Consider the following 16,931-nt stretch of genomic DNA (forward strand, 5'->3'; position numbering starts at 1 on the left):
ACAATGTCATGAACCTCATTCCATAGTTCATCAGGCACTGTATCTATCAGATCTAGGCCCTTAAATCTATTTCTCACTTCCACTGTATAATCATAAGGGATTTGATTTAGGTCATACCTGAATGGTCTAGTGGTTTTCCCTACTTTCTTCAATTTAAGTCTGAATTTGGCAATAAGGAGTTCATGGTCTGAGCCACATACACATATTAATACAAGTATTCATTCTTCCCCAACTGCACTCTCACCCAGGCTGCCACATAACACTGAGCAGAGTTCCATGTGCAATACAGTATGTACACAATGTATATATAAAATGGATAACCTCCTGTACTCTTTTCTCAGAGAGCTGTCAGAGAATGTGTTCCATTAAAATGGAGAAAACAAAGTTAAAAGATGAGGGAGGGACTTCCTGGCCACCCAGTGGTTAAGACTCCACACTTCCAATGAAGAGGATGAGGTTCCATCCCTGGTCAGGGAATTAAGATCTCAAACACCATGTTGTATGGCCAAGAAAAAAATAAATAAATAATGAATAAAAAGATGTGGCATACAGGAAGCAAGAGATACCCCCCAAAGGCAAAGACTTTAAGAATGAACGTTCTTTTAATTTCTCTTTTCCATACCAACCTTGAGTGGGGAGGATGCCTGTTGAGCTCCTGTTGGTCATTTGGAGAGTCAAATTTCTTCCTCCATTTCATAATCACTTCAAGGCCAAAGCTAGGGTCACAGCCACATCAGTTTTCTCACCCCTGGGAAAAAGAAAGAAAAATAAGAGGAATGTAGGTACAATTTTTTAAGGACCAAACTTGAAAATGGCATAATATCACTTGTGTCCTGCTGGGTTACTCACATTGGCAAACTTACCTGCAACAGATCACTGGAAAATCTAGTCCCTGGATGGGCAACCACATGCTTAACATCAGTTCAGTTCACTTCATTCAGTTGTGTCCAACTCTTTGCAACCCCATGGACCACAACACGCCAGGCTTCCCTGTCCATCACCAACTTCCGGAGCTTACTCAAACTCATATCTATTGAGTCAGTGATGCCATACAACCATCTCATCCTCTGTCATCCCCTTCTCCTCCTGCCGTCAGTCTTTCCCAGCATCAGGGTCTTTTCCAATGAGTCAGTTCTTCCCAGCAGGTGGCCAAAGTATTGGAGTTTCAGCTTCAACATCAGTCCTTCCAATAAATATTCAGGACTGATTTCCTTTAGGATGGACTGGTTGGATCTCCTTGCAGTCCAAGGGACTCTCAAGAGTCTTCTCTAACACCACAGTTCAAAAGCATCAGTTCTTCGGCGCTCAACTTTCCTTATAGTCCGGCTCTCACATCCATACATGACTACTGGAAAAACCATAGCTTTGATTAGATGGACCTTTGTTGGCAAAATAATATCTCTGCTTCTTAATATGCTGTCTAGGTTGGTCATAACTTTTCTTCCAAGGAGCAAGCATCTTTTAATTTTATGGCTGCAGTCACCATCTGCAGTGATTTTGGAGCCCCAAAAAATAAAGTCTGTCACTGTTTCCATTGTTTCCCCGTCTATTTACCATGAGGTGATGGGACCAGATGACATCATCTTCGTTTTTTGAATGTCGAGTTTTAAGCCAGTTTTTTCACTCTCCTTTTTCATTTTCATCAAGAGGCTCTTTAGTTCTTCTTTGCTTTCTGCCATAAGGGTGGTGTCATCTGCATATCTGAGGTTATTGATGAAATTCCAGTTAGGCTCTTTCAAATCCTAAAAGATGGTACTGTGAAAGTGCTACACTCAATATGCCAGCAAATTTGGAAAACTCAGCAGTGGCCACAGGACTGGAAAAGGTCAGTTTCCATTCCAATCCCAAAGAAAAGCAATGCCAAAAAATGTTCAAACTACTGCAGAGTTGCACTCATATCACATGCTAGCAAAGTAATGCTCAAAATTCTTGAAGCCAGGCTTCAACAGTACGTGAACCATGAAATTCCAGATGTTCAAGCTGGATTAGGAAAGGCAGAGGAAGCAGAAATCAAATTGCCAACATCTGTTGGGTCATCAAAAAAGCAAGAGAGTTCCAGAAAAACATCTACTTCTGCTTTATTGACTGTGCCAAAAGCCTTTGACTGTGTGGATTACAGCAAACTGTGGAAAATTCTTCAAGAGTTAGGAATACCAGATCACCTTACCTGCCCCCCTGACAAATCTGTATGCAGGTCAAGAAACAACAGTTAGAACCATACATGGAACAACAGACTGGTTCCCAATTGCAAAAGGAGTACATCAAGGTTGTGTATTGTCACCCTGCTTATTTAACTTCTATGCAGAGTATATCATGCGAAATGCCAGGCTGGAGGAAGCACAGGCTTGAATCAAGATTGCCAGGAGAAATAGAAATAATCTCAGATATGCCTAACACGCTTACTAGCAAAGAAGGAGAAAATGCATTTGGGTGACATTTTGAGACCAAGAGCAAATACCTGAAACTATATATTCCAACAGAAAACACAGGAATACTACTCCAGAAAAATCCATATGGGGACAAAGGCCACTAAGATCATAGAAGTGTCATGCAGATCACCCCCAGCATTCCTGGCCACTGCAAAGTCGTCCTAGACGCTGTGTTGGAAAGGAGCAGGAAGAGAGGAAAGAAACTCACAAGACTTTGCATTGACCCAAAAGAGGCACTTTTCCAGACAGTTTTGAAAATCAGCTAAGACCATAATTACATTCAGTGGTGTCAGATCAGTGAAAGCATTAGTCCCTCAGTCGTGTCTGCCTCTTTGGGACCCAGTGGACTACAGCCCACCAGGCTCCACTCCCCATGGAATTCTCCAGGCTAGAATACTGGAGTGGGTTGCCATGCCCTTTTCCAGGGGATCTTCTCAAACCAGGGATCAAACCCAGGTCTCCTGCATTGCAAGCAGATTCTTTACCATCTGAGCCACCAGTATATATAGTGTATATATATCCTGAGCATTGGAAATGTGTCATATATTTTACAGAATTCTTATCCTAAAAGAATCCACTAGATAATTTTTTATTATGTATTCTATACATTAAATCAGGGTTTAAATTTAAACTAGCCAGGGAGTGTTAAATGCAATATTTTAACATGAAACTATCACATTACTGTCTGTTAATCAGCTATATTCAATACAAAATTTAAAGTTTAAAATGTCAAAACATAAAATCAAATTTGAAAAGTTTAAAAGAAACCGTGTGTTAGACAGGTATATGTCAATTTTATTAGGTTCAAATTTCCCTCCTAGAATACCATGTTCATATTCTGGTATAAGGATGATATCTTTTCTTTCATTGTGCCTAATATTTTCTATTTGGTGGTTTCTTATTGTTGTCTATGAGTTAATTTGATTTTTTCTATTCTACTGGATTCTTTTTCTTGCTGCGGCTACTGCTAAGTCGCTTCAGTCGTGTCCGACTCTGTGTGACCCCATAGACGGCAGCCCACCAGGCTCCCCCGTCCCTGGGATTCTCCAGGCAAGAACACTGGAGTGGGTTGCCATTTCCTTCTCCAATGCATGAAAGTGGAAAGTGAAAGTGAAGTCGCCATGAGCTAATAAAAGCAAATATGAGTATAAAAATTAGTATTACTCAATAACGAATGATAATTTTTCTCTAACCATTTAATACCGTCTGTGATAGCAGCAGTAGAAGGGATACTGAACTGAGGCCTGCTACATTCAATAGCCACTTCAAGCAGGAGCTGCCTGTGTGATTTTAATAAATGACTCAGCCTCTCTGGGCTTTGATTTCTTTGTCTTTACAGAAATAAAAGACAGGGTTAAATTTATTAATTTCTTATCCCATAAATAACAGAAATTTTAATGAAATTAAATTTTATAATTTTTATTTGCATGAAAGACACTTGCCTAAAGACTGAGCGAAGCATGATTGAAATAGAAAACTCAAAGGAGAAGGTATATTTCATTTTGTACTGTCACCAAAATAATCTCACTGGAAACATTATTAATGATTCTCCCGTACAAGATAGCAACTGCTGGCTTATATTCAGATGGATGTCTATAGTTAATGTAAAATTTTCAGCATCATTTCACTTAAACTCAAAATTCAAATTCAACAAACATTCGTTGTGCCTGGAGCTATTCCACATGAAGATTATAAAACAATGACCCTGTCCTAAAGAAGCTGACAACATAGTTAAGTCATTTTCTCCCAGTAGGTTTTCAACCTAGAATCATTTCCATTTACATAAAAGGACTAAGACCAAGAAATGCTAAAATAGAATAACAAACTTTCCAAATTCATCTCAAAATTGAGTCTTCCTTTCAGAAGTTATTTTCAAAATTTTCTTAATATTTAATATATTTTGCATATGTTATAAATAAACATTTTTAAGAGACTTGACCTGTGTGTGTTGTGTGTGTACAATTTTACTAACAGCCTATACTAATTTGTTGCACACTTAATAATGCTTGAATCAAAGTTTCAAAATTAACAAAGAAATATGATTGACATCGGGACTGTAACATGTTATAAAACACAATTACTTAATTTTAAAAATTAACTCCATATAATTAACTAATACACCAATTAAGCAACATGTAATTAAGTAAGTTATCATCCCTGCCACTTAGTCATTTAATCATAAAAGTGAAGCATAGTTTTATAAACAAATGAAATAAATATGAAATCTATTAATTAAGTGTGTGTTTGGAGCTAAGAATAAACACTAAGAATAAAATTATTTCCACAATCTGTGTAATCAGAAAACAGGGTCTTATGATCCAGGGCACAATTATTATATTAGTGTAGAGTAGTTGGTACAAAGCACAGCTTGGTAGCTTCTTTTGGATGCCGACTCCACCACATCCCAGTAGCTCACATAACCTGAGTATATTTTTTCATCAGTAAAATGAAGATAATAGTAATGCCTACTTCATTGTGCTGTTTTCAGAATTAAAGGAGATAGTGCCTGGATAGTGTTTACCATACGTGGGTTATGACACCTGGAAAATTCAAGGTACGATTATTACCTAGATGATTTGGGAAATGGTCAGCTTCCTAGACTATGTGATACTAAATCAGAATTCTGGGACCCCTGTGTGTGTGTGTGTGTGTGTGTGTGTGTGTGTGTGTGTGTATACACACAACCTAGTTCTTACGATTAGTAGGGAAACTTTACGGTTCAGGTGGTAAAGAATCTGCCTGGAATGTACAAGACCCGGGCTCGATCTCTGAGTCGGGAAGATCCCATGGAGAAGGGAATGGCTACCCACTCCAGTATTCTTGCCTGGAGAATCCCATGGACAGAGGAGCCTGGTGGGCTACAGCCCACGGGGTCACAAAGAGTCAGACACAGCTGAGACACTAACACTTTCACTTTCAGGGAAACGTTCAAAATGGGAGCAAGAGTATCATTATTTTAGTAAAAACCCTAGATTCCTCTCCTCCAAACTACTCCTTTCTCCTCAAGGGAGTCAGGGTATTGTTATGAAAGTTTCTCTCAGTCCGACTAGAAAACCACTTCAACAAACTTGGTCTGGTGTCGCTGGGTTCGAGTTTCTAAAAGAGAACTGAATTTCCATAGATGGGTCCTTTGAGGAAGACAACAAAAAAATGTACTCTGGCTAATGTCGAGTGAAGAGAATCTGTTGGAAGGAGATTAGGGACACAGGATAACTGGGGGAGCGCTGCAGAACCAGGCTTGGGAGCCGAGGGAACAGAGGCAGGTGTGGAGAGCAGAAACAGGCCCGTGAGGCCCACCCTCGCTGCAGGAATCCCCCGGCCGCAGACAGCCTCCAGGGAGGAAGGAGTCTTCCCTCTCCTTCCATCTGTTTGCAAGGCTTGGGACACACGCCCGAGCCCGTCTGTACTGGATCAGAGGAAAGAAGGGTCTGTCCCCCTGGATTTCTCTGGCAAGGCAGGAGGCCCAGAATGCTGCCTAGGATCGGGGCCTGCGGAGTGTGAGTGGATTCTGGACAACCTCAGAGGCGGGCTGGTCACGGCCAAATACGTGAAGACTCCACAGAGCTTCCTGAAGCTCAGATATAATTGCATCAATGTTGCTGGGGGAAAAACCAGAATAAGCTCCCACTCAGGGGCTTTAGCACTCACAATACTTTGAAGGATTCACCTGCGGAGAAGGTCCATAAAGCCAGAAGATAACTATAAACTAGCAGAATTCTAAGACTGAATAAGGCTATGTCTGTGGAAATCCTTCATAAAACACAGCCCACCATAAGTACGTAAAGTGTCAGCAAATACCCGTTAGGAAAGGAGATACCACACTTACCTATGATCGATGGGAGACATGACATTCTCGCTCCTTACCCATCACTGCCTTATCTGCTCTCTCTCTCTTTTGGTTTTATGTTTTTTTTTTCTTTAAATAATGCTATGTTTTAATCATAGCAAAGGTAGAATTTTAAGAAATATTTTTAATTTTAAGAAATATATTCAGAAAGCATATATATCTTCAGGCTATGCCAAATACAGGTCCCGTTTCATAAAGCTATTCATACATTAGTTCTCCCACAGATTTAACTGGCAACCATCAGTTATTGCAAAGAAAGAAACCAAGGAGGGGAAATGCTTTCCAATGAGGCCTGTGTCAGAAGCAGCAATCGAATAAAAATTCAGGGGATGTTCTGATAACAGGATCAGGAGGACTCGTTTGTTCGCATCTGTTAAATTTACGGTGCTTAACTTTTCAACACTGAGACTGTCAAATTTCCAGGAAATGTTTTATTCTCTCAGTTTCCTTTGTCTGCAAAATGAAGCCATCACTGAAATATTTCCAAGGAAATCCCAGTGGAGATCTTTATAGACAGAGAGGTAATTGCATAGATGGAATGAATTGGCTCTGAGTCTTCCTACATGTGGTAAGGCAAATAATATTCTGATGATACAGAAGTTAGTAAATTTGGGGTTTGAGAGTTAAAAGCCAGAGTAATGTTTAGGCTTATAGTGAAAAAGAAAGCAAAGGAGAGCAAGGGAGAGAAAACAAGTTAAAGTATACTTTTCTGAAGCAGTGTTCAAAAAAGTCTATATTTTGCTAAATATTAAAGAGCTCAAGTTATGCCAAACTTTTATAAAATGGAAACAAAAAAATCTATTCATTTGCTTAGAAATGTCTCTGATATATAGGACTTACATTTTGATGAGTAATTCATTTTTTATATTTAATTTTTATCTTTTCTAAAAAGTTTTGAAAATTGGCCTACCCCATATTCTTAAAGATGGACTCTTTTTTTCCTAGTTCATACTTTTTGCTTTCATTGTAGGTCCACGATTCCTCCGCCATTATTGTTTGCACCTATGAGGTTCAGTTCAGTTCAGTCGCTCAGTCACGACTGACTGTGACCCCATGGACTGCAGCACACCAGGCTCCCCTGCCCATCACCACTCCCGGAGCTTACTCAAACTCATGTCCATCGAGTCTGGGATGCCATCCACCTGTCTCATCCTCTGTCATCCCTTTCTCCTCCTGCCTTCCCAGCATCAGGGTCTTTTCCAATGAGTCAGTTCTTTGCATCAGGTGGCCAAAACATTGGAGCTTCAGCTTCAGAATCAGTTCTTCCAATGAATATTCAGGACTGATTTCCTTTAGGAGTGATGGGTTTGATCTTCTTGCAGTCCAAGGGACTCTCAAGAGTCTTCTCCAACACATGGTTCAAAAGCATCAATTCTTTGGCACTCAGCATTCTTTATGGTCCAACTCTCACATCCATACATGACTACTGGAAAAACCATAGCTTTGACTAGACAGACTTTTGTCGGCAAAGTAATGTCTCTGCTTTTTAATATGCTATCTAGGTTTGTCATAGCTTTTCTTCCAAGGAGCAAGCATCTTTTAATTTCATGGCTGCAGTCACCACCTGCAGTGGTTTTGAACCCCAGGAAAATAAACTCTGTTACTGTTTCCGTTGTCTCCCCATCTATTTGCCATGAAGTGATGGGACCAGATACCATGATCTTCATTTTTTGAATGCTGAGTTTTAAGCCAGCTTTTTCACTCTCCTCTTTCATTTTCATCAAGAGGCTCTTTGGTTCTTCTTCGCTTTCTGCCATAAGGGTGGTGTCATCTGCATATCTGAGGTTATTGATATTTCTCCCAGCAATCTTGATTCAAGCTTGTGCTTCATCCAGCCTAGCATTTCTCATGATGTATTCTGCATAGAAGTTAAATAAGCAGGGTGACAATATACAGCCTTGATGTATTCCTTTCCCAATTTGGAACCAGTCTGTTGTTCCATGTCTGGTTCTAACTGTTGCTTCTTGACCTGCATACAGATTTGTCAGGAGGCAAGTAAGGTGATCTGGTATTTCCATCTCTTGAAGAATTTTCCACAGTTTGTTGTGATCCACACAGTCAAAGGCTTTGGAGTAGTCAATAAAGCAGAAGTAGATGTTTTTCTTGGAGAAGGCAATGGCAACCCATTCCAGTACTCTTGCCTGGAAAATCCCATGGACGGAGGGGCCTGGTAGGCTGCAGTCCATGGGGTCGCTAGGAGTCGGACACGACTGAGCGACCTCACTTTCACTTTTCACTTTTCACTTTCATGTATTAGAGAAGGAAATGGCAACCCACTCCAGTGTTCTTGCCTGGAGAATCCCAGGGACGGGGAGCCTGGTGGGCTGCCATCTATGGGGCCGCACAGAGTCGAATACGACTGAAGCAACTTAGCAGCAGTAGCAGCAGCAGATGCTTTTCTGGAACTCTCTTGCTTTTTCAATGATTCAACAGATGTTGGCAATTTGATCTCAGGTTCCTCTGCCTTTTTTAAAACCAGCTTGAACATCTGGAATTTCATGGTTCACATACTGTTGAAGCCTGGCTTGAAGAATTCTGAGCATTACTTTGTTAGCGTGTGAGATGAGTATGTGGTAGTTTGAATAATCTTTGGCATTGCCTTTCTTTGGGACTGGAATGAAAACTGACCTTTTCCAGTCCTGTGGCCACTGCTGAGTTTTCCAAATTTGCTGACATATTGAGTGGAGCACTTTCACAGCATCATCTTTTAGGATCTGAAATAGCTCAACTGGAGTTCCATCACCTTCACTAGCTTTGTTCATAGTCATTCTTCCTAAGGCCCACTTGACTTCGCATTCCAGGATGTCTAATTCTAGGTGAGTGATCACACCATTGTGATTATCTGGGTCATGAAGATCTTTTTTGTATAGCTTTTCTGTGCATTCTTGCCAGCTCTTCTTCTTATCTTCTGCTTCTATTAGGTCCATAGCATTTCTGTCCTTTATTGTGCCCATCTTTGCATGAAATGTTCCCTTGGTATCTTTAATGTTCTTGAAGAGATCTCTAGTGTTTCCCATTCTATTGCTTTCCTTTATTTCTTTGCATTGATTGCTGAGAAGGCTTTCTTACCTCTTGTTATTCTTTGGAACTCTGCATTCAGATGGGTATATCTTTCCTTTTCTCCTTTGCCTTTAGCTTCTCTTCTTTTCTCAACTATTTGTATGGCCTCCTCAGACAACCATTTTGCCTTTTTGCATTTCTTTTTCTTGGGGATGGTCTTGATCACCACCTCCTATACAATGTCACGAACCCCGGTCCATAGTTCTTCAGGCCCTGTGTCTATCAAATCTAATGCTGACGTATTTACATGTTTTTACTTGGTTAACCAATTGTTCCAGAACCATTTATGAAAAACACTTTCATATTTTTTACTGAATCTTTTTGTGTCCTTGTGCAAAATTAACTTACTTCATCCATGTAGGACTATTTTTGGCCTCTGCTTTGTTTCATTGGTCTACCGATCCCATTGGTTTACCCCATGCCACAAACACCATTTAATTATTATGATTTTGTAGTAAGTCTTGAAATCAGTGAAAAATCATTAGTAAAAGCCCTCCAACTTACTCTTCTTCCACAAAATGTTCTTGGCTATTCTAGGCTTTTTGCATTGTCATATAAATTTTAGAATCAGTATGTTAATTCCTTTAAAAAAATCTGAAGCAGAGTTTGCATCTAGCCTTAAACAGTGAACTTCAGGACTTTTCCAAGAGGTAGAAATATTATGTATCTTTTTGAAGCCACTCTCATTTTTTATGTCTTTCCCTGAAAACCAATCTAACTGATAAAACTCTTGTTGGCTCTGATGGACCACTTGCCAAACCCTGGGCCAACTACCATGGACAGGAATTATGACTGAAACAGTTCCATCAGAGCCCCAAGAGCTGACTATGGAGAAGAGCTGTATCCCCAGGAAAATCAGGGTGTAAGTTAGAATCAGAAGGATGAGGGGTGGGTACCACAGTGTACATCTACCACCTGAAAAACACAGTCCCCAGATTAAACAGGGTGGAGGAGACACATGCCTTGATTTGTCTTGTGTTTAATACCATCTCTTTTTGAAGAGATTCATTTTGTTGTTTTTGAAAAAAACTCATTTGCTTAAAATGTGCTTCTAGCCATTGAGATGCTTATACATTCTGAAATACAAATAGTAGCCCTCAGAGCAAAGTATGTGGAAGAGACCTAACTACATAGTGCCCCCGGAGATCCCAAAGCGTGTTTGACTGAAGAATTGGCAAGTAGCTGAGCTAGATTATCGGGAAAGCCAGAAGTCAATTTTGTGAAAACAAACTCTAGCACCCACCAAATGAGGATTCCTCAAAGGGTGCTTCATGTGTTTTTTGCCTTGCCTATTCTTTCTTGATTTGCACTAACCATCCAACAAGTTTCAACAAAAATGGGAAGGGAAATAGTTTCAGATCGGAAACTTACAATCGTAGTTTAAAAAGCAAGTGCTGATGGGATGGCTTCTGCCAAATATTTTCTGAAAACCCAGATGAAGTTAGGAAACATGGATGTGGCAGATGTACAAAGCCCAAAGCAAAACCGAGGCCAGTCTCCTTATTAATGCCTGACAACACTGCATGAACATTATAATTGGAACGCACTGTTGAGAGATGACTCAAGTAATCCGGTTGGCAGAAGATCTAAATTCCTTGGAAATGCCTTCCAGTCTGGGTTGAACTTCTTGTTAGGAGCTAGCCAGCTGAGCTTCGCAGTATACAGCTGCTGAGCTTCATAGTATTCAGCTACAGGATGAGAATGAGACATCGCCCACCTATTAAATGCAAGGCTGCTTCAGTAGCTGCTTGATTACAGCATTCTGAGGATTATGCCCTCCTCTTTCTTCTTTGCCTGTCTCTGATTCCATCAAGCACCAGTAGAGCACCAGCCCCCTCATTTTCAGACAAGGAAACTTGCAAATAAACCCTCTAGAAATGTTTTCAAGTATGAGATAACTTCTTTGCCCTTGTTGATGACATTTAGTCACTAAGTCATATCCGACTCTTTGCAACCCCATGAACTACAGCACACCAGGCTTCCCTGTCCACTATCATCCAGAATTTGCTCAAACTCATGTTCATTGAGTCAATGATGCTATCCAGCCATCTCAACCTCTGTCACCCTCTTCTCCTCTTGCCCTTCATCTTTCCCATCCTCAAGGTCTTTTTCAGTGAGTCATCTCTTCATGTCAGGTGGCCAGAGTTTTGGAGCTTAAGTTTCAGCATCAGTCCTTCCAGGGTTGATTTCCTTCAGGATTGAATGGTTTGATCTCCTTGCAATTCAAGGGACTCTCAAGAGTCTTCTCCAGCACTACAGTTTGAAGGCATTGACTCTGTATTATTCAGCCTTTTTGATGGTCCAAGTCTCACATCCATACATGACTACTGGAAAGACTGTAGCTTTGACTATATATGTGGACTTTTGTCAGCAAGATGATGTCTCTGCTTTTTAACACATTGTCTAGGTTTGTCATAGCTTTTCATCCAAAGAGCAAGCATCTTTTAATTTTGTGGCTGCAATTACCATCTGCAGTGATTTTGGAGCCTAAGAAAATAAATCTGTCACTGTTTCCACTTTTCCCCCTCTATTTGCCATGAAGTGATGGGACTGGATGCCATGATCTTAGTTTTTTGAATTTTAAGCATGCTTTTTCACTGTCCTCTTTCATCTTCATAAAGAGGATGAATTTACTTTTTAGTTTCTCTTCACTTTCTGCTATCAAAGTGGTATCATCTGCATATCTGAGGTTGTTGATATATCTCCCAGCAATCTTTTTTTTTTCCTATTTTATGCTTTGGTTTTCTTTTTTTTTATTGAAGAATAATTGCTTTACAGAATTTTGTTGTTTTCTGTCAAGCCTCAACATGAATCAGCCATAGGTATACATATATCGCCTACCTTTTGAGCCTCTCTCCCATCTCCCTCCCCATCCCACCTCTCTAGGTTGATACAGAGTCACTGTTTGAATTTCCTGAGACATACAACAAATTCCCACTGGCTATCTATTTTACATATGGCAATGTAAGCTTCCATGTTACTCTTTCCAACATCTCACCCTCTCCTCCCCCCTCCCCACATCCATAAGTCTGTTCTCTACGTCTGTTTCTCCATTGCTGCCCTGTAAATAAGCTCTTCAGTACCATTTTTCTAGATTCCATATATATACGTTGCTGCTGCTGCTGCTAAGTCACTTCAGTCGTGTCCAACTCTGTGTGACCCCATAGACGTCTGCCCACGAGGCTCCCCCGTCCCTGGGATTCTCCAGGCAAGAACACTGGAGTGGGTTGCTATTTCCTTCTCCAATGCAGGAAAGTGAAAAGTGAGAGTGAAATCGCTCAGTCGTGTCGGACTCCCAGCAACCCCATGGATTGCAGCCCACCAGGCTCCTCCGTCCATGGGATTTTCCAGGCAAGAGTACTGGAGTGGGGTGCCATTGCTTTCTCCAATATATATGCGTTAGAATACGATATTTATCTTTCTCTTTCTGACTCACTTCACTCTGTATAATAGGTTCTAGGTTCATTCACCTCATCAGAACTGACTCAAATGTGTTCCTTTTTATGGCTGAGTAATATTCCATTGTGTACATGTACCACAACCTCTTTACCCATTCATCTGTCAGTGGACATCTAGGCTGTTTCCATGTTCTAGCTATTGTAAATAATGCTGCAATGAACAATGGGATACATGTGCTTTTAAAATTTTTGTTTCCTCAGGGTATATGCCTAGGAGTGGGATTGCTGCATCATATGTCGGTTTTATTCCTAGTTTTTTAAGGAATCTCCATACTGTCTTCCATAGTGGCTGTATCAATTTACATTTCCACTAACAGTGCAAGAGCATTCCCTTTTCTCCACACTCTTTCCAGCATTTATTGTTTGTAGACTTTTTGATGATGGTCATTCTGAATGGTGTGAGGTGATATATCTCATCATAGTTTTTATTTGCATTTCTCCATGCAAATGGGAAGCAAAAGAAAGCTGGAGTAACAATCCTCATATCATACAAAATAGACCTTAAAATAAAGAAGATTGCAAGAGATAAGGAAGGACACTACATAATGATCAAGGGGTCAATCCAAGAGGAAGAGATAACAATTGTACATATCTGTGCACGCAACATAGGAGAACCTCAATACATAAGACAAACACTAACAGACATAAAAGGAGAAATTGACAGTAACACAATAATAGTAGGAGACTTTAACACCCCACTCACACCAATGGACAGATCATCAAAACAGAAAATTAATAAGGAAACACAAGTCTTAAATGATACATTAGATGAGATGGATCTCATTGATATCTTCAGTACATTCCATTCAAATGCAGAAGAATACACCTTCTTCTCAAATGCACATGAAACATTCTCCAGGATAGACCACATCTTGGGTCACAAATCAAACCTCAGTAAATTTAAGAAAATTGAAATCATGTCAAGCATCTTCTCTAACCACCATGCTATGAGACTAGATATCAATTACAAGAAAAAACTGTGAGAAACACAAATATATGGAGATTAAACAACATGCTTCTGAATAACCAACAGGTTACTGAAGAAATCAAAAGGGAAATCAAAAAATTTCTAGAAACAAATGACAATGAAAACATGACAACCTAAAACCTATGGGATGCAGCAAAAGCAGCTCTAAGAGGGAAGTTTATAGCAATACAGTCCTACCTCAAGAAACAAGAGAAACATCGAATAGACAACCTAACTTTATACCTGAAACAACTGGAAAAAGAAGAACAAAAAAAACCCAAAATTAGTAGAAGGAAAGAAATCATAAAGATCTGAGCAGAAATATATGAAAAAGAAAAGAAAGAAACAATAGTAAAGCTTAATAAAGCTAAATAAAGTTTAATATTAACAAAGCTTAATAAAACTTAATCAAGTTTAATAAAATTAATAAAGCTTAATAAAACTAAAAGCTGGTTCTTTGAGAAGATAAACAAAATTGACAAATCTTCAGCCAGAATCATCAAGAAAAAAAGAGAGAAGAATCAAATCAACAAAATTAGAAATGAAAAAGGAGAGGCTGACAGACAGTGCAGAAATACAAAGGAATTTAAGAGACTATTATGAACAACTATATGGCAATAAAATGGATAACCTGGAAGAAATGGACAGATTCTTAGAAAAGTTCAATCTTCTAAGACTGAACCAGGAAGAAATAGAAATTATGAACAACCCAATTACAAACACTGAAACTGAAGCTGTGATCAAAAATATCCCAGCAGTCTTGATTCCAGCTTGTGAGCCATCCAGCCCAGCATTTCTCATAATGTACTCTTTGCCCTTGAACAACAACAGCAACAAAAAGCTTCTTGTTTTGTGCTTATCTTGTTTCTTTCCACGGCTCTTATTTTTTCTTTTTCCTCTGAAATCATCTACACTGAAGCCCGCGCTATGTTTCAACCAACAAAATTTACTGAACATTAAAACAGATAAAAGACCAAAGAAGGACTTTAGTGTTGAAGTGTGTGATGGACAAGATCAGACACTTGATTGAAAGCAATTAACCTGAAGCACTATCATCAATATGATGACACTGTTTTAACTAAAAAAATCCACCTAGCGTGCTGTGCCAGAAAAATTATGGATGGAATCAAGTGGACAAGATCCCAGGCTTCAGATTATAATCCCATGCTGTTTGCTTTAGATCAATTGCAACAAGTCTTCTTTGGCATCACCCATCATTTCTCCATGGATCTTAGGTGCAGGTAGACCTGTGAACATCCTCAGTAATTTTTTCAGGTAGTCACAAACCCAAAAGCACATCCTGTAGTAAGGATGGAGACAAGGTCAGGACCCTTTTCGGGAAATGAGACTGTTTCATCCACTTTGCTTCCTCTCTGCCTTTGATGGCACAGCTCACCCCGTAACATGGTATCCTTAGTGTCTAAGAGACTATCTTTTCTTTAAGAGCTCAGAGTCAAGTTCACAACCCACTACTAGTAAAGGAATAAGATTTTATGAAATGCCATGTCGTACTCCATCTGCGTTTCCTTTTTGTTTCCTTTGCTTCTAACTTGTTTTACTTAGCAATATTATATATATATATATATATATATATATATATATATATATATATCAATGCAGAGCTCCAAAGAATAACAAGAAGAGATAAGAAAGCCTTCCCCAGTGATCAATGCAAAAAAATAGAGGAAAACAATAGAATGGGGAAAACTAGCGATCTCTTCAAGAAAATTAGAGATACCAAGGGAACACTTCATGCAAAGATGGGCACAATAAAGGACAGAAACGCTATGGACCTAACAGAAGCAGAAGATATCAAGAAGACGTGGCAGGAATACACAGAACTATACAAAAAAGATCTTCATGACCCAGAAAACCACGATGGTGTGATCACTCACCTAGAGCCAGACATCCTGGAACATGAAGTCAAGTGGGCCTTAGGAATCATCACTATGGACAAAGCTAGTGGAGGTGATGGAATTCCAGTTGAGCTTTTCAAATCCTGAAAGAGGATGCTGTGAAAGTGCTGCCTCAATATGCCAGCAAATTTGGAAAACTCAGCAGTGGCCACAGGACTGGAAAAGGTCAGTTTTCATTCCAATCCCAAAGAAAGGCAATGCCAAAGAATGCTCAAACCACCGCACAATTGCACTCATCTCACATGCTAGCAAAGTAACGCTCAAAATTCTTCAAGCCAGGCTTCAACAGTACATGAACTATGAACTTCCAGATGTTCAAGTTGAATTTAGAAAAGGCAGAGGAACCAGAGATCCAGTTGCCAACATCCTTTGTATCATGGAAAGAGCAAGAGAGTTTCAGAAGAACATTTATTTCTGCTTTATTGACTACACCAAAGTCTTTGACTGTGTGGACCACAACAAACTTTGGAAAATTCTTTAAGAGATGGGAATACCAGACCACTTTACCTGTCTCCTGAGAAACGTTTATGCAGGTCAAGAAGCAACATGGACATGGAACAATGGTTCAAATTTGGGAAAGGAATAGGTCAAGGTGGTGTATTGTCACCCTGCTTATTTAATTTCTGTACAGAGTACATCATATGAAATGCCAGGCTCAATGAATCACAAGCTGGAATCAAGATTGCTGGAAGATACACCAATAACCTCAGATAGCAGATGATAACACTTTAATGGCAGAAAGTGAAGAGAAACTAAAGAGCCTCTTGATGAGGCGAAGGAGGAGAGTGCAAAAGCTGGCTTAAGTCTCAGCATTCAAAAAACTAAGATCATGGCATCTGTACCCATCACTTCATAGAAAATAGAGGGGGGAAAGCGGAAAAGAGTAACAGATTTTACTTTCTTGGGCTCCAAAATCACTTTGGATGGTGACAGCAGCCATGAAATTAAAAGATGCTTGCTCCTTAGAAGGAAAGTTACAACAAATCTAGACAGTATATATTAAAAAACAGAGATGGCACTTTGCTGACAAATGTCCATCTAGTCAAAGCTATGGTTTTTCCAGTAGTCACATATGGATGTGAGAGTTGGACCATACAGTAGCTAAGCACCAAAGAATTGATGCTTTCAAACTGTGGTGCTGGAGAAGGTTCTTGAGAGTCCCTTGGACTGCAAGATCAAACCAGTCAATCTTAAAGGAAGTCAGTCCTGAATATTCATTGGAAAGACTGATGCTGAAGCTGAAGCTCCAATACT

Source organism: Bos indicus x Bos taurus, chromosome 21 (genome assembly GCF_003369695.1).
Source record: "Bos indicus x Bos taurus breed Angus x Brahman F1 hybrid chromosome 21, Bos_hybrid_MaternalHap_v2.0, whole genome shotgun sequence".
In the NCBI taxonomy this organism is placed as follows: domain Eukaryota; kingdom Metazoa; phylum Chordata; class Mammalia; order Artiodactyla; family Bovidae; genus Bos; species Bos indicus x Bos taurus.